This window comes from Lontra canadensis, unplaced genomic scaffold, assembly GCF_010015895.1.
Source record: "Lontra canadensis isolate GAN:19392208 unplaced genomic scaffold, GSC_riverotter_1.0 scaffold112, whole genome shotgun sequence".
In the NCBI taxonomy this organism is placed as follows: domain Eukaryota; kingdom Metazoa; phylum Chordata; class Mammalia; order Carnivora; family Mustelidae; genus Lontra; species Lontra canadensis.
The window spans coordinates 874,559-894,287 of NW_022631106.1; the positions used below are offsets into that span (position 1 = coordinate 874,559).

General features: G+C 36.1%; 1 protein-coding gene across 2 annotated transcripts in view; it reads left to right on the top strand.

Moving 5' to 3' along the window:
* SOCS5 (suppressor of cytokine signaling 5) overlaps window positions 1-19,729 on the top strand; it is a 61,136-nt gene that overhangs the window by 5,131 nt on the left and 36,276 nt on the right. The gene's annotated exons all lie outside the window — the stretch shown is intronic.

Here is a 19,729-nt window from a genome sequence, read left to right on the forward strand (position 1 = left end):
TTCCTTACTCAATAAATTCTTTTTCTGAGTTAGCCAATTATCTTACTTTTTCATGGGTAATGGAGAGAAGGCTTTTGAATCTGGTTAGAGCAAAAGTAATCTTGAAGGGTAACTGGTTGGACTGTTGCTTCATGTTAAAATTTGGTAAATTTGCATCTGAGTAGTTTAACTGAGAATTAGTTAGCTGCCTTTATTGTACATGTAGGTGAAAAAGCCCAAGGAATGACTTGAGAGAGATCATAATCATAATGACACTGCCAAGTACAGTAGAGCAAGAATATATTTCCACAGTTTCTCTGATAGTCTGTAAGCCTTTTGCTCATGTGATGTTTAACACCAAAATTAAATTTACCTTGATTTGATGAAATGTCATACAATAATCTTTTATCAAAGCTAATAATAAGTGAGGAATATAATTTTAAAAAGTATTTTTGAAGGGGCGCCTGCGTGGCTCAGTGGGGTAAGCGTCTGCCTTTGGCTCAGGTCATGATCTCAGTGTCCTGGGATCCAGTCGCACATCCAGTCGCACATCCGGCTCTCTGCTGGGTAGGGAGACTGCCTCCCCCCCTCTCTCTGCCTGCCTCTCTGCCTACTGTGATCTCTCTCTGTCAAAGAAATAAATAAAACCTTAAAAAAAATTTTTTTTTGAAATAGGCTTATTGCTCTGGGATTGTCTTCAAATTATGACTTCCTTATTTTATTTGAAGACTTCTATAATAGGAATAATATCCAGTCTTTCTGTTCTGGGTAAGATTCTTCAGGTAGAGGTGGTAATCAAGTATTGATATACTATATTTCAAGCAATTAAAAAGTTAGGAGCTTACTTAAATAATGTGTATATACTTAAAATGGAAAATGAAAGGTAGAGTGATGGAACAGGAATGATTTGGGAGCTGAACTTCAAGCTTTCATATATAGTGGGTAGTCAGAGAAAGAGGTTGTCAGAGAAAGAATTGGAGGTTGAAATATGGCTGAAATATGAAATATGAAATAAGTGAGAAATATGGAGGAAAATCAGGATTTTGTATGATTTTAACTCTTAACATAGACCCTGGGTTCTGCAGATTAGTGTGTCTTTGCGTAAGGAAAATAGGTGAAATATTCCAAAGCTGAAGAATAAACTTACTAAACATTAAATGAAATCTATTGGGAGAAGTCCAGGTATGTTTTTTAGGGGTTAAAATATGCATATAGCCAAAGGGGAGCTTATTTATCTAATTATTTAGTCTTTGACTTTAGTTATTAACATGAGACAGTAGTCCAGCCTCATTACCCTTCAGGTGATCAGTGCTGGGACTAATTTTATATAACATTTTTTTTCTTTTTTATAAATGATTTAAAAGACAGACTGGCAGTGAAAATTGCCAGATTTGCAGCTGACTCTGTGTGCTGTTCCAGGTAGTTGACAGCCAAGCCAACAAGGAGAAGCTACAGGAACATCCTTTGATGAGTTTCTGTGTGGCAGAGAACAAGATAATGCATTTAGGAGAAGATACTCCAAATTATATTTACAGGACCTGAGTTGTGACCCGGAAAGGGGATCCAGAAGTCTTGGAGATAGCTTCTATGAGTGCATTAATTGTAGTTGTTGCTGGGCCACAAAGTCCTGAAATGTGTTAAGGCTAAAGTTGTTGGGCATAGTTCTGAAGATAAAAATGTCCATGAAAATAATTATAAAAGAGATTGTTTGTTTGTTTGACTGTTCATTATGTTCCAGGCTAAGTGATTTGCAGTCATTTTTTTCATTGAATTCTCCAAACATTTCTGAAAGGTAAGTAAATTGTCCAGTTTTCTCAAAAAAGAAAATTTTATTCAGGGAGGTTAAGTGACTTTCCCAAGTTACCCAGTATGTGGAGTAGGGACTAAGGCCCTCATCTTTTGATTGTTAATCTAAATGTTTCCCAAGATATTAACAGGCATCTTTTAAAACTTACAACAGTTTGATTTAGGGTCAATGAAATGCTGTTTTTCTCCTTTGCTGTGGCAGCTTTGAATGCCATTACCAGGAGAGATCATATCTATATACTTTGAGAGGATTTGGAGACATTCCTTAAATTCCTGATTTTTTAAGGAAAGATAAGGGTTATTTTGGTGTACAGTTTTACCCTAGAGATTGGAAAATAGCACAGGCCATCCATAAAATGTTTCTCCTCTTCACTATAAAATACTGGATTATTAATGGGCATTAATAAGGTAACATTATTTAATAAGACTTGTTTGGTAGAAAAGACACCAGAGTTAAGAGTCCACATACCTGGATTCTTCCAGTGGTATGATAGAAGTGGTGTGAGAAAACATTAGGATAGCATTGAAATAGGTGTAATGTGTTTGCTCTGGGAGTAGGGGAAGGCTTGAGATGTGTCTTGAGAGATGACCTGGTGAAGAGGGATTGTGGAGTTCTAGGCAGAGGGAATAGCACTATGTTGGATGAATAATAACTTTTTTGAACTGCAGTTTCTTTAAGTGAGTTATAAAGTATCTTAAATTTTACCTAGATGAGCAGCATCTGCTCATGAGCAGCATCATCATTGTTGACCTTAGAAATAAAACCGCAAGCTATTTTATTGGCAAAAATGGGTTTAACTGGAAATAGCAGAGAACTGCAACCCTAAACAAGCAAGCGATGGCAAAACCACAAGCAAGTCTGGAGAACAAAGGAGAGGACCTCTCTTTCACAGAGGAAAGGGAGAAAGAGAGCTGTTATAAACAAAAAGTTCATTGGATTAAGCTAGCAGAAGTATAGCGGCTTTCATTGGCTGAGTTGTGACAGTCTTTCATTGGCTGGGCTGTTGCTCCTCCTGCTGGAATAGTAAAGTAGCAGTTAAAGGAGTACTTACTTGCAAGGTACCTCTTTTCCTCTTGGGTTTTCAGTGGACTAAAGTGGTAGGGCATGAGAGCTCCCCCTGCTGGCCTCCTGACTCCATTCTAAACGGTTTCCTTGTGTCCTTTTAATTTTCACAGTATAAAGTGCCGTCCACCCCCCTACACACACACCTTTGATATTTGTTGATTTTGGAATCCCCCAAAATAAGGTTGCAAGATCAAGTGAGTAAGTATATGTGGAAGTACTTCATAAGATTTTAGGTGCTCTACCGAGAAGAGTGATAGAGGAATACTGATGTTCTTGTAAAGGGTGGACAAAGAGGTTATTAGGAAGACTTAGGTAGCAGGGGAAGGAAAGTACAGAGGAGTAACAGCAGAAATGGGAAAGGGAGTTGTTAAAGATGAAGGAAAAGGATAGACATGAAGAAATTCGAGTTATAGTTCTCTTTGTGCCTGTCAATCAAAAGGAGGGTAGTAAGTCCGTAACTGAAGACTTAGCATTAATTTATGGTAAGGATGAAGCTTACCAAGCCACTCACTTTTGAAATAGTTTACTCACTTTCCCATTTAATCTATGCTGACCATAGTAATAAGAATATGACAATAAGCTAATTGAGAGTTGGCTGTATCTTCTGATGGTTTGTTCACTCATTACTTCTGTACAGGTTTAGGTAATGGCTTTAAATAGTGTATGGGAGATCATTAAAAATAAAGCAAGCTGGACTGAGTATTTATTCTAGATTATTAAAAATGAAAGGGTATAGTGTGTTTAAGGAGGAGGGTGAAGTTTGACCTGTCAAAATGAGTACAAAAGAAAATTAGGAAATCAGACTAGAATCAAGGTAGAATGAACAAGCTGTTAATGGTCTCATATGCCATACAAGGAGTTTGAGTTTTTATTTTGTTTTGTAGCAGGGGAAGTGACACAGTTTGCTGTTGTAGAAAACTGGTTATAGTAGTAATAAAGAGAATCATCTGGTGGAAGAGAAATTGGAGGTATTTATTCTCTAAGTCATACATATGGCAGGATAAGTGAATGAGGCATTCTGTCTGGTGTCCCATAGGTAGATCACAGGCAGGGATGCCATTTAAGATTCTGCTCTAGTTCAGGAAAGTGATTATGATGGTCTGAATTAAGGGATTTGTAGTGGGGATAGAAACAAGGGCACTGATACCACAGATATATAGGAGTTTAAGCCCTCCAGACTTGGTTAGTGTTTGCAGGTGATAGAAGCTGAGGATGATCCAAGGTTTCTGACTTGGCAGTTGAATAATACGTGCAAGTTTGAGAGGGGGGAATACTGGGTTTGTGTTCAGGCAAGTAGTTATGCTTTTTAGATGAGTAATAACGTGACCAAAACATCAGATAAAAATACCGGTCTAGCTCAGAAGTGTGGCCAGGTTTATAGATAGGATTTAGAAGGCAAACATTTAGAGTTGAAGCTTGTGAAAGTGAGTAATGACCATAATTCCTAAATAATAATGTATGCAGAACAAAAAGTAACTGCCAGAACTGGCACTTAGTTCAGGAGTGTGGACAGTTTTTTAATATTTACCTTTTGCCCCCCCTCAATAACCCCCCCCCCCGCCACCTAACCTTACAAACAATATGTAGAAACATCTGCCAGAAATATATTTTAGTGTCCTTGGAACAGTGTATCACAATACACTGGCCTTCCAGGACAACACTGGGAATTCGTAACAAATGCACTTTCTTACTCCTCACTGAAACTCTCTTTGGAGTCTTGTTTGCTTCCTTGGGCTGGTGAGGTGGTCTAAACAGATACTGAAGTCTGAAGGCCTTTTTCACCTTCTTTAAATATTTAGTCCAGGGAAGCTCTAATCAACCATCTCTTTGCTTCTCTTTCTCTCCTACCTTTAGCATTATAGAGCTTAAGGTTCTGGCAAATAGAATGCATTCCAAGAGGGAAAAGTAAAAACATCACAAGAGAAAGAACCTTAAACAGAACTGTAATCTTTTCAATTTTCTTCCAAAGGTTCTACTCTCTAAGCCAGGGAATGGAGTTGGTGAGTCATTAAGAGGAGGTGTCCAAACTCAGTAAAATAAATAGCCCATCTTTTAGGAGAAAGATCTTCAAGTGCTGAGGGAATTTGGAAAAAATCTGAGGTGGTTTAGTACTTAGTGGAAAAGATGAGTTTTGGGTTCAATTTGAGGTAGAAATTCAAGACTCTGCAGCAAACAGTAAGAATACCACTATTAAGAGGTCAAGAAAACTACCAATGAAGTAGAGCATTAAGAAAAAAAAGCAAAGGAACTGGTCAACAGGATTCCTTATCTAAAATGTATAGTTTAAGTTGGAATTAATGAGAAATTAGGATAGTTATCAGATCAAAGACTAAAATTTGGAACTGGAAGTCCATGGAGGACATAAGTAGAAATTTGAACACAGAGGACTATTGTGATCATAATTGAAATAGCAATTAAGCATCTATAGAAAATGACAACTGTTATATACAGTTTATAATGTATGTGGTACTGTTTAATTTATAAACTCCCTAAATCTCTTATGTTTTCCCTTTTTGTTATTATATATATGCTTCTGTAATAGTGGTTCTCAAACTTGCCTGGGTATAAAATTTATATAAAGCCCTTGTTTAAAATACAGATTCATTCATGTTACATGTAGCAGTAGTTAGTTCTTTTTAGTTGCTGAGTAGCATTCCGTTGTATGGATACACTATAATTTATCTATTATTACTGTAGGAAGAGCTTGTATCTGGTCTTCAACTTCTAGGAGTAATGCTCCCATGAACATTCTTGTACAAGGCTTTTGTGATATGAATATTACTTACTTGTGGGTGACTACCTAGACGTCGAATTGCTGGGTTATAGGATGGGTGTAGGTTTAACTTTATGAGAAACTGACTGAACAATTTCCGAGGTGGGTTTACCATTTTATACTCCCACTAACAATGCCCCCTCTCAATTTCTTTTACAGAAGAGTTTGGGTACAATTGATGTTTTTCCTTAAATGTTTGTTGGAATTTACCAATGAAGCTATCTGGGCCTGGAAGGTTGTGTGTGTTTGTTTGTTTTTTTATGGAAAGGTTCTTAAGGATTCAAAAGGTTCTTAAGGATTCAATTTTTAAATAAAAAGATACAAGACTGTTCTGTTTCTTTTTAGTCCTGTTTCAGTAATTTGTGTCTTGAAGCATTCGTCCATTTCACCTTTCCTCTCATGATTAGTCTAGCTAGGGCTTAATCAATTTTATCAGTCCTTTCAAAAATCAACTTTCAGTTTTGTTGATTTTTCTCTGTGGTTTATCTGTTTTCTAGTTCATGAGTTGAGCTTTCATTAATTCCTTACCTCCTCCTTACTTTGAGTTAACTTGTTATACTTTTTCTAGCTTTTAAGGCAGAAGTTTAGGTCATTGAATTAAGAATTTATTTTAAAAGATTATCAACTTTTAAAGCCATAAATTTGCATTATTATTTCATTCAGAATATTTTCTTTTTTCATTTGTAATTTTTTCTTTGACCTATGGATTGCTCTGAAGTGTTGTCAAATAATTTCCAAATATTGGGATTTTCCAGGTATTTTGTTACTGTGTTCTCATTTAATGCCATTTTGATCAGAGAACATATTCTTAATAATTTCAGTCCATTTATACTATTTGATTGGTTTATGTCCCAACATGTGTATCTTGGTTAATATTCAGTTTGTACTTGAGAAAAGTGTATCTTCTCTTATTGGGTGCTGTGTTCCATAAATATCAGTTAAGTTAGATTGGCCTTTGTATCTCTCCTTATATTTTAACCAATTTGCTATTTACTTGTTCTGTCAAGAAGAGAGTTGAAATTTTCACCTACAAGTTTAGATTTGTCTGTTTCTCCTTTCAGTTCCTTTAGATTTGTTTCATATTCTAAGCACTGTTGCATGTGTTACAGCACATTTAGGGTTGAGTCTTGTTGATATAGTGACCCCTCTGTCATCATGAAATACCCTTTTTATTACTGGTAATTTCTCTTGTTCTGAAGTCTCTGTGTCTGATACTAAAATTTCCTTTGATTAATATTTGCATGGTGTATCTTTTTCCATCTACTTACTTTTAACCTATTTATGTCATTTATATTTCAAGTGCCTTTTTGGTACAAAGCATGTAGTTGGGTCTTGTTTTTTTATCCAATCTGACATCTTTATAATTTGGTATGTTTAGACTGTGTTGGCAAAACTATGACTGGCAGACCAAATTTGGCCTACCGCCCATTTTTTGGTTTTTTGCTTTGTTTTGTTTTGTTTTTTTAGGATTTTAATTATATGTCAGAGTGGGGGAGTGAGAGAGCACAAGCAGGGTAAGGGGCAGAGGGAGAAGCAGACTCCCCACTGAGCAGGGAGCCGGATGCGGGACTCGATCCCAGGACTCTGGGTTTGTGACCTGAGCCAAAGGCAGACACCCAACTGACTGAGCCACCCAGGCATCCACCTGTTTATGTGAATGTTTTATTGGGACACAGTCATGCCCATTCATTTACATACTATCTCTGGCTGCTTCTGTGCTATGATGTCAAGGTTTAGTAGTTGGGATAGAGACCATTTGTCCTTTAGTGACCATCTGGTCATATAGAGACCATTTTAGTCCTTAAAGCCTAAAATATTCTGTGGTTCTTTACAGAAAAAGTTTGCCAACCACTAATTTAGACCATTTACATTTAATATAGTTATTGATATGGTTAGATTAAAATGTACTGTTTTATTGTTTGTGTATTTTTTTTTCCCCCTTGGTTTTCTATCTGCTTTTGGCTGGGTTATTTTTAATAACAGTTTACCCTCAAATTATATGCCACTTCATGTATAATGCAAAAATCTTACATATTGATATACTTTGAATTCCTCTTATCTTTTGGGCATTTTTTTTTTTTTTTTTTTTTTTTGGTCATACATCTTGATTTTATGTGTGCTTTAAATTCCATACTGGTTTTTGCTTTTGTTAGGCACTTACCTTTTAGAATAATTAAAAATGAGAAAAATGGAGCTGTCTGGGTGGCTCAGTTTGGTTAAGCTCATGCCTTGGGCTCAGGTCATAATGCCAGAGTCCTCCGCAGGGAGCCTGCTTCTGTCTCTCCCTTGCCTCTTCCCCTCCGCTTGTATGTCCTCTCTCTCAAATAAGTAAAATCTTTGAAAAAATGAGAAAAATGTCTTTAATATTTACCTTCATTTTAACCATTTCTTTCGATATTTATTTCTTTGTGTAGATCCAAGTTTATGTCAGGTATCCTATTCCTTTTGTTTGAAATCTTCCCTTTACAAATTTCTTAAAGTGTAGCTTCCACCACCCCCTTATTTTGCTTTCAATTTTGAAAGCTATTGTTAGTGGATATAGAATTCTAGGTTTTCACGTTTTTTCCCCCTCCTTTTAGCACTTCAAAGATTTTTTTTTCTTTTTTTTTTTTTTTTTTCTCTTTTAGTTGCATAGTTACTGACAAGAATTCTATGGTGATTCTTAAATTTGTTTTCGTATATATAATATACCTTTACCCTTTGGTTGCTCCTAAAATTTTTCTCTCTTTGATTGGATTTCAACAACTTTACTATGATATTCCTTAGTTTAGTTTCATTTTTGTTTATCTTGGGACTTATTGAGCTTCTTAGTTCTGTGGGTATATTGTTTTCATCATATTTGTGAAATTTTTAGCCATCTCTCTTCAAAATTTTAAATTCCCAAGTGTTTCTTTTCTCCTCAGACTTCAGTCCTACAATGTGTTTTTTGGGCAGGTCACTGAAGCTCTGTCCATTTTTCCAAACTTTTTTTCTTTCCATTTAGTTTGAAAAGTTTTTCTTGCCCTGTCTTCAGGTACACTGATTTTTTTCTTTTCTTAAGTTTCCTTTGTCTAATATGCTCTTATTTCCATCCAGTTAATTTTTTATGTCAGGTATACTTTTTTATAGTTCTAGAATTACCACTGTTTTTCTTAAAAATAATTTCCCTTTTTCTGTTGAAATTTTTATCTTTTCTTCATTATGTTCATGTTTTTCTTTAAGCCTTTAAATTTTTTTCTAAATACTGTTTTAAAGTCCTTATACTAAAAGTACTCAGAGAGCCTGGGTGGCTTAGTCGGTTAGGTGTCCGACTCTTGCTTTGGGCTCAGATCGTGGTCTCTGGGTCATGGGCTCGAGCCCCGCATTGGGCTCTGCACTCAATAAGGAGTCTGCTTGAGATTCTTTCTCTCTCTCTCTCTCTGTCCCTCCCCCTACTCACGTACAAACATTCTCCCCACCACTGCCCTGCCAAACAAATAAATCTTTAAAAAAAATAAAGCCTTTCTGTTAAAAGTAGTTCTACTCTCTATCACTTCTACATCCTGATTATAAGTTACCATTTCTCATTTTTTCCTAGGTCTGTAATTTTTTATGGAGTTAATGTTGAGCATCTTGATTTTTTTTTTTTTTTCTTTCTTGAGTATTAAGTTTTGTTCTGGCAGGCAGTTAATTTATTTGTGGATCAGCTTGATCTTTTGAGTTTTGTTTTAAGGTTTTTTTTGGGTTTGGGTTTTGGCAGCTCTAGAATAGCTTTCAGTGTAGGGCTAGTTTGGGCCCACTCCTGAGGCGTGCCCCTTCTTGTGTCTCCCTTGATTGCCTCATGTCTTCATCAAGGTTTATTCACCCTGAGTTGGCGGAAACTGAATGATCATGGCCCTGTGTGAACTTTGGGAGTTGTTTGGGTTAGAGCTCCCCAGCATTTGATATTTTTTTGGAAGTTGTTTTCTGTCTAGCCTCATAGATTTCCATACAACACATATGCAGATTGGTATTTAGCTGGAAATTCAAGGACCCTTCTTGCGGGTTTTTGGAGCATTCGTATTTAGTTTCTTCCTTTGTGGTATTATGCTACAAATTCTAGTTTTCTCAGACTTCACAAATTCCAAGCTTTGTCATCTCAACTAAGTGAGACTATTACCTCTACTTGGGTTCCGTTGCATGTGCTATGGTTCCACAGGGAAACCTGGAACAGTCTTGGGCTCACCTCATTTGTTTCCCGTCTTTCAAGGATCATGTTTCCATATGACCTGTTGTCTACTAGCTGGAAACAGTTGTTTTATATTTTGACTAGTTTTCTACTTGTTTATGGCAGGAGGACAGTTCTGGACCTTGTTTTATTCTCTTTTGCCTTCATTTTTGAAGGATATTTATTCTGAATATAGAATTTTAAGTTGATAGCATTTCCCCCCTGCCCTTGTAGCACTTTAAAGTCATCATTTAAATATCTTCTAGCTTAAAATTTTCTGATAAGAAGTTAGTGATTATTTTTACTGTTGTCCTTTGGTATAATATGTCTTTTTTTGCTCTCCTGGCTGCTTTAAAGGGTCTCTGTTTTTCTCTTTATCTTTGGTTTAAGCATTTTATTTATTCCAGAACTAGCTTAACCCTGATACAGAGGTATGGCCTTTCTGGGGTGTCTATGAAATGCATGTGATGTTCAGTGAGGTCTCTCCATTCTAACTGCGGAATTTGAATGTCTCCCAGACCTTTGCAAGCTCAAATTGTTGTTCACCTCACACTCTGTAGTTGTTTTCCCCTCAAATTTTATTCTTTGATCTCAAGGAATCTTGCCTTGTGCATATGCAGGTTAGTCTCCAGGCAAAGAATTAGGAGATCTCTCTACAGATTTCTGAAACTTTTTCTCTCCACAGCTCCCTTCTTTCTTGTATTCTGCCTCTTTAAATTCCAGTGACTTCATTAGCTTCAAACCTTAAGTTCTGTTTCCTCAACTCAGTGAGATCTCTGTGCTCTTTTTGGGTTTTCCTTCCCTGGGTCACAAATAGAATGTCAGGGCATTCAGAAATCTGTTTCCCTTTGCTTAGGAATCACAGACCTGCACTGCCCAATATCTGCAAATAATATTTTGTGTTTGTTGCTCAGTTTTATGGTCACTTACAGAAGGAGGTCTAGCTCAGTACCAGCTACCGCATCATAACTGTAAAGAGACTTGTAGGTTTTTAATGTTTTTTTCTTTTGAAAAACTTTATAATTTTTGATAGATTATACTTTTTATTTAGTATATGGGTTCATTTTAAAGAATGTTAGCTCATCTTTTAATTTTTAAGCCATACCAGAGATGTAGAAAGAAGGTTTTTAAAAAAGAAAATATTTGAAAAAAAATTTTTTTTGAAAATTAAAAATAAATAAAAATTTCAAAGTAACATAGGAAGAAAACTCAGTATCTTAAAACCCAGAGTTTACTGTGATCATCTTCATTATTTCAGACATCTGTTACTGCAAATATACACATAGAAGAATAACCTTAGTTTTTAAATGAATTTATGCAATTCATACTATTTCCATTAAGTAATTTAATTAACAGAGGTAAATTTGTTTGAAAAACAACAGTGGAAAAATTGTTTAACCACAGGTAAAAAAATTTTACTACAAAATATTTTCCTCTAAGTTTATGAAGTAAACTTATGGAGAAAGCCTAAAAGGTGAGAATCATTATGTCATAGGTTGCATGCTTTAATAGGTCTGTCATATTAAAAGACTCAAGTGTTGGCAAATTCCTACTTTTGGTAGGAATAAATTGCATAAATTGATACAGTTGTCTTCTTTTTTTCTTTCTTTTTTTTTTTTTTTTAAGATTGTATTTATTTATTTGACAGACAGAGATCACAAGTAGGCAGAGAGGCAGGCAGAGAGAGGAAGGGAAGCAAGCTACCCACTGAGCAGAGAGCCTGACACGGGGCTTGATCCCAGGACCCTGGGATCATGACCTGAGCTGAAGGCAGAGGCCTTAACCCACTGAGCCACCCAGGCACCCCAATACAATTTTCTAAATGACTGCTACCTTAGCTCAGGCTGCTAGAACAAAATACCAAAAACTTATGGTATTAGAAACAATAGGGGGCTTATAAGCAGAATTTATTTCTCACAGTTCTGGAGGCTAAAAGTCCTAGGTAGGATGCCAGCATGGCTGGGTTCTAGTGAACCCTTTTTTAGCGTTGTAGACTTCAGACTTCTTGTTTCCTCAAGTGGTAGAAAGAGGACTGGTTAGCTCTCTGGCCTCTTATAAGTGCACTAATCCCATTCATGAGGGTTCCACCCTCATGATTGAATTACCTCCCAAAGGCCCCATTTTTCAAATACTGTCACATCAGAGATTAATTAGATTTCAACATGGGGACTTGGGCATATGCAAACACTCAGTTCATTACATTGATAATTTGGTAATATTCAGAATCCTTTAAATTGTTCATACCCTTTGCCTCAAAATTCCATCTTTAGGAATTTATTATAAGGAAATAAGAGATGCATGTAAATGTATGTGTGGGTGTGTATTGCTTATTCATTACAATACTACTTATAATGTTTAAAAATGGGAAGCCTCTGAAATGGTTAGATTATGCTACTGTATGACCAAATACTATAAAACCATCATAGATCATGTTCTTTAAAATTTTTGTTCAGTATACTAAAAATGTGAGTTTTAGTATCTTTAAAGGGTATAAGCTATAAGAAAATGTTCACAGTGCAGTAAACAAAAAAAGTAGGGTGATAGTTTTGAGGTTTTTATAAAGGAAATCTTTATTTAAAAGATAGGATATAAAACATGCTAACTGTGAGTAGTTAGATTATGGGTTATTTTTCAATCAGCTCATACACTATTTAATGTTTTTCACATTTTCTATAATAAGCATGTACTACGATGTTAATAATCATCTAAAAAGCAACTTGCTTTAGTTTTTAAAGTTGTGTTAAATTAATGATTGGGAGGATGAGGGAACAATTTAAGTAATTTTTAGCTTTCCCCTCTTGATCATGCCTCTTTTCCTTTTTTTTTTTTTTAATTTTATTTCTTTGACACAGAGAGAGATCACAAGTAGGAAGAGAGGCAGGCAGAGAAAGAGAGGGGGAAGCAGGCTCCCCACTGAGCAGAGAGCCCGATGTGGGGCTCGATCCCAGGACCCTAAGATCATGACCTGAGCCAAAGGCAGAGGCTTAACCCACTGAGCCATCCAGGCACCCCGCTTCTTTTCCGTTTTTGCAGATTCTGTAGCTTGAGCTTTATCAGTATAAATCTAGTGAAAGAGACATTTATTCTTACATTAGATGTGTATTCTATATTCTAAACTTTTTTCCTAAACTAAGGCAATCTCCCATGTTTTATAGTTTAAAATTGTGGGTTCCTATCAAGCACTTCTTTGTACACTTGAAGAGATTGAATATTGCTTGCTTTTTTTCCTTTTTTCTGTATCCCAGAGCTTTTTGCTTTTTAAAGTTTTGTCTTACTACCTATACTACTACTACTGTTAACTACCTACTGTGCCTACCTCCTTGCAGATGTCGATGTCCTTATATGTAGAGAGAAGTCATAATGTTTAGTTTTCTCAATAAAACACTGTATTTGTATTTTTCTCCCTGGCATCTTGAGCATATGGACCTGGTCTGGTGCTCTTCAGGAACTCACTAGTGACTCAGCTTCACATTTTTGCTATATATAGAACGTGTTAGAAATCCAACAGAGAAAGTTAATATTCAGAAGAAGAGACAAAGGGATGTTGTGGTTAATGAAAAAAAGAAATAGACACATCCTCCAGGGAGGTGCCATTCATACCAGACCTCAGAGAATGACCTTAACTTGAGTAGTCTGATGTCTGTTCCTCAGCAGTTGTAGATCCAGAAACTCATTTTGGTCAGAGGAAGGGATTCATCCTAAGCAAATTTACTGAAGACTCATTTGGAAAACAACATTAATTTTTAAATTTACATTAAGAAGTAATATCAAGCCATGATTGTTTGATGGCCCACATCACCCACATCATCATAGTAGGGCTATGTCTACCAAAGGGATGTGAACAGTCAGATCTTTTGATCAGAGCTTTTCCCTGAACACACTTGGGACAGTGGTACATTCTTCCTTGATCACCTCGCTTAAGCTTTGTCAAGGGCTCTGTAGCTCTAGGCAAATTTCTTAACCTCCTGAATCTCAATTTTCTCATCATTAAAATGATAATAACTAGCTACCTCATAGGATTATTGCAGGAACCAAATAAGGTCATCCATGTAAAGTGACCAGTGCAATGCCTAGCTCCTAGTTGCCATTCAGTAATTGTGTTTGTTTTTTTTTTTTTAATTTTTATTTATTTATTTGACCTACAGAGATCACCAGTAGGCAGAGAGTCAGACAGAGAGAGAGGAAGGGAAGCAGGTTCCCTGTTGAGCAGAGAGCCTGATGTGGGGATACGGGGATGCTCCATCCCAGGACCCTGGGATCATGACCTGAGCTGAAGGCAGAGGCTTTAACCCGTTGAGCCACCCAAGTGTCCCCATTCAGTAATTAAGACTTGCTTTTTTCTGCTGCTGAATTTGAGTCCTGCCAGTTAAGAAAGGTAATTTTTTCTTGTTCTCTGCAGACATTGCTGGGTCCTCTGATATGCTTGGTGTTGTAGAGTTACTAACACTACTTGATTTATGAGAATATTGTCCTGAGTGGTAAAATTTAATTCAACCTAGTGAAAAACTGTAATGAGTCTTTGTATATAACATAGGTTATGTTCTACTGTGAGATCTAACCACTTTTGATATCTTGAGACTAAGGTAAGAATCATTCTTTTAAGGACTTCCATAGTGTGTGCTTTTCTGGTTTGGCATTTCTAAAACGACTTGATATTTCTTGTAAAAGTCTAGATAACAAATTAATAAGCTGTTTTTTACTCATAGCTGACAACTTAGTAAGTTTTATATTCTACGATTCATATTTCTATTTATTATATTCATAGATTGTGATGTTGTAAAGGACCTGATCCAATTTCTTCTCTTTGAGTTAAGCTTATGAGACCGAGGGAACCAGACTGAAATTAAGCCAGACAGCTGATACATCATAGGGGGTTCCTGAGACCGAGTTGCCAGTGCTGCTGGGCTCAGGACAGTGAGACCCTTAGTGTAAGAGTTTCTGCTCTGGAGGAGGCCAGAAGAGCAGCCGGCTCGTTCTTTTGGTGTCAGCATCCTCTCTTTCACATGGTTGTGAGAAGGTAGAATTGAATTCAGGCAGTGAGCTTGCTGTAGTCCTGAGTTACAGGTATTCGGAGTGAGTTTCTTCTAGTAGAAGCCCCTGGCCTGCCCTTCCTTCCATGCGTAGCCGTAACCAAATCAGAAGTGAGTGAGCAAATGTCCTTTTGTGTGTGTGTCAAGTACCATGTTTGCTAACTAGGCACCATGGAGCAGTTGGGACTTAGCCAGGAGTTTTTCGTGGCAGAGCTGAGGCAGGCCTCTGGCCCCAGCCCACTCCTCTTCACTGGATTCCAGGGCCTCCCCACAACAGCCGAATTTATTTTCTCTTCTGAAATACCACTTGACTTGTATGGGAGAGTTACTAAAGAGTGTTTTGACATCTTCTTAGGTGTTATCTCTAATTGTTCTATATAGTACTTTCTTATTTACAATTGTGGTGTCTATCTCATGGGTCTGTACCGTCTACTCAGCTAAGTCCTTGAGGACCCATACCAATGTGATTTCTTTTTTATATTAGTCCTAGGAATTGAAATATTTTAAGCATTCTACAATTAACTTGTCAATCAGTAGGTAAATATTTGTTGTCAATTTTCTAATTGTACCAAACTACATTTTAACATCCTTTCAGCTCTTGCAAGAGTGGATTTGCTATTTAAAGCTCATATCCTGAGAAGATTTTAGATTAAAAAGAGATATAAAAGTGCTCTTGTCATTTGAAAGGAAATGAGCGCTTCCACAAATAATTTACATTGAATTCCTTAAGAACTAGAAAAAGTTAGGGACAGTGAGGTTGCTCACTTATTTAAATAAATTCTTTTTGGTCCTCTAGTTGTGTTTTTGTTTTTTATAAAAAATCACAATCTGAGAAAACCTACTAATTTATGGCAGTCATCCAAAAATACGTATGGTTATAATGAATAGCTATCTTGAATTATAATCCTCTGCATGTTTTGGTGGGCTCATTTGCTATGATTTTATTTCTTAGAAGAAAAAAGAAAATTTCATGTCTTCTTAGGATGGGTTACAGATTGGTGCAGTTGTGACCAGTCTTGGTACTTGGTTCCAGTCAGCATTCTTGCCCCCCACCCGGCCCCCACCAACTTTACTGAGATATAATTGAGAAATAGAAATTGTATATATTTAAGGTATATAGTGTGATGATTTGATAAGCATGTACATTGTGAAATGATTACCACAATCAAGGTAATTTATACATTATTGCCTCCAATAGTTACACACACCTCCTTTTTTTGGTGAGAACATTCAGGATTTACTCTCATCAGTTTGAAGTGTGCAGTACAGTAATATTGACCATAGTCACTGTGCTATATATTTTATCCCCAGAAATTGTTCATCTTATAACTGAAAGTTCATGCCCTTTGACCAGCATCTTTCCTATTTCCCCTACCCCCGAGTCCCTGGCAACCACCATTCTACTCTGTTTCTGTGGATTCAACTTTTATGGATTCTGCATATTAGTGAAATCATACAGAACTTGTCTCTCTGTGTCTGGCTTATGTCATTTAGCTTAATGTCCTTTAGGTTCATCATGTTGTTGCAAATGGTACAACTTCCTCCTTTTTTTGTGGCTGAATAATAACTTCATTATATATGTCATATTTTCTTCATCTGGTCAGCATTTTTGAAAGTGTGTATCAAGTGGAATCAGATGAGAAAAATATGGATAAACCATTGTGAATCTTTAGCTGCTACTAGAAAAAACAAGGGACATACCATACTGATAATGGACAGTAATGTCATTTCCATTCCAAGGACCAAAGTAATATCTAGTATGAATGTGGAATCTTCAGTCAAACTTTCTTTGGATTTGATATAAGCTGTATTTGTCTTATCTCAAATTATCTTTTTTACAAGACAGTATTAAATACGTGTTTTGTTGATATTAGGTATGAATAGCCTCTGTGGTTGGTTGAGAGATACAGTTGAATTTATATGTGAGTCTAGAATTTATACCTATGCCATATCTTTGTAAGTAATTTTTAAAAATTGAATTCTCCTGCCTCTGCATGTTCCCCTTATACTGATATACACATACTCAAAACATCTGCTTTAGAACCTTAATTTGTAAAAAATTAGGAAGTCCTAAGATAATTTCTAGTATATATATTTTTTAAAGCTTAGAAGATTCTTAAATTAATATACAGTAAAATTGTTGTGGGGGGATGTACAGTTCTATAAATTTTAACTCTTATATATATCCACGTAACTACCACCACAATCAGGATACAACATAGTGCCATCACCCCCAAAACTTCCTCATGCTGTCCCTCTGCATCACACCTCTTAATCCCTGACAACCACTGTGTTACATTAGTGAAATTATACAGTATATAACCTTTTGAAACTGGTTTATTATGCAGTACCATACTGTCTTAGTTAATGTAGCTTTAGAGTAAGTTTTAAAACCAATTAGTATGATTTGCTTAATTTTATTCTTCTTCAGAATTGTTTGGCTATCAGTTCCTTTGCTTTTTATTTTAAGATAAGTCAATCTATATTTTGTGGGGCAGTGGTTTGATTAGAAGTGTATTAAGCTATAGATCAAATGGGAAGAATTGACACCCTGAGTATGTTGAACTTCTCTAGTCCACGGATGTGGTAAGTTTTCCCGTTTACTTAGGTTTTCTTTGTTTTTTTTTTTTTTAATAATGTTATTTTCAGCATACAGCTTTTATACATTTTTTTTTAAAGATTTTATTTATTTATTTGACAGAGATCACAAGGAGGCAGAGAGGCAGGCAGAGAGAGAGGGGGAAGCAGGCTCTCCACCTAGCAGAGAGCCCGATGCAGGGCTCAATCCCAGGACCCTGAGATCATGACCTGAGCTGAAGGCAGAGGCTTAACCCACTGAGCCACCCAGGTGCCCTACATGTCTTGTTAGATTTGTACCTCAGTATTTCCTTTTTTTTTTTTTTTTTTTTTTTTTTTTACTTCTTCTTGGAACTATTTTCACATGCTTAACTACATTACACAGATTCTGATATATTTTTATCTTTTAGTTAAAAATACTTTCTAATTTCCCTTGAGACTTCTTCTCTGACCTGTGGATTATTTATAAGTGCATCACCAGATTTCTAAGTTTTTAGAGATTTTTCTGTTCTTGCTGTTAATGATTTCTAGTGTAACTCATTATGGCCATAGAACATATTTTGTCTTTTAAATTTATCAGATTTGTTCTATGACCTGAGTTACGGTCTCTGTGAACATTCTTTGTGTACTTGAAAAGAAAGTATACTCCTGTTGGGTGGACTGATCTATAAATGGCAGATTCAGTTGGTTGATGGGATTGTTCAGTTCTATATCCCTGTTGATTTTTTTGGTCTATTATTTATATAGATGCCGAGATAACTATAATTGGAGGTTTGTCTGTTTTGTCTATTTCTCCTTCCAGTATTGTCAGTTTTTGCTTCATGTATTTTGAAGTTCTTTTGTTAGGTACATACACACTTAGGATTATTATATCTTCTTGGTGAATTGACCCTTTTATTGTTATATAATGACCCTTTTATGCCTGTTAATTTTCTCTGCTTTGAAGTTTGCTATATTTGATACTAATATAGCTCCTCCATCTGTATTTTGATTAATATTTCCATGATATATTTTTTTCTATCCTTTTACTTCTAACCTACCCATATCATCATATTTGAAATAAATGTCTTGTAGGTGCCATGTAATTGGATCATCCTTTTAAAAAAATCCATTCTGATCATGTTTGTCTTTTAATTAGTGTGTTTAAATGTTTTACATTTAATGTAATTACTTCTGTGATCAGATTTAGTGCTACTATTTTATTATTTGCTTTGCATTCTTTTGAGTTTTGTTCTACTTTTTCCCTTTCCTGTCTTCTTTTGTGCTATTTGAACAGTTTTTGGTATTCCAGTTTAACTTACGTATTGTGGGTTTTTTAAAAAATATATATATCTCATTCTACTGTGTGTGTGTGTTTGTGTGTATTTGATCTAGGGATTATAATATACATTTAAGCATACCTTGCTTTATCACGCTTCATAGATACTGCACTTTTTTCTTTTTTTAAACTGATTGAAGGTTTGTGAAGCAGCCCTGTTTCATGCAGTTCTTTTTGGTGCCATTTTTCCAACAGCTTGCATCGTGTCTCTGTGTCACATTTTAGTAATTCTCACAATATGTAATTTGATTTAATATTATATTTGGGGGCGCCTGGGTGGTTCATTGGGTTAAAGCCTCTGCCTTTGGCTCAGGTCATGATCCCAGGGTCCTGGGATTGAGCCCCACATCAGGCTCTCTGCTCAGCGGGGAGCCTGCTTCCCCCCTGTCTCTCTTTGCCTGCCTTTCTGCCTACTTATGATCTCTGTCAAATAAATAAATAAAATCTTTAAAAAAATTATTATATTTGGCTATCTGTGTTCAGTGACTGACTCACTAAAAGCTCAGATGATAGTATTTTTTAGCAATAAAGTAATTGTTAAGGTATGTACATTGTTTTTTCAGACATAATGCTGTTGCACACTTAAGAGACTGCAGATAGCGTAAACATAACTTTTATATGCTCTGGGAAGCCAAAAATTCATTTAAATCACTTTTTTGTGATATTTGCTTTATTGCAGTAGTTTGGAACTGAACCTGCAATATCTCTGAGGCATGCCTGTATTTATATTTTTATAGTCTACTTATAATATTTTTCCACTTAAGTGGGATATAGAAATCTTAACACTGTATGTGTCTCTTTATTCTCCTCTTTTTTTGTTGTAATGTTTTATATGTTATATCTACATACATAGAAAATGCAGTGTTCGGGGTGCCTGGGTGGCTCAGTGGGTTAAGCCTCTGCCTTTGGCTCAGGTCATTGGCTCAGGTCATGGTCTCAGGGTCCTGGGATTGAGCCCCACATGGGGCTCTCTGCTCAGCAGGGAGCCTGCTTCCCCCTCTCTCTCAGCCTGCTT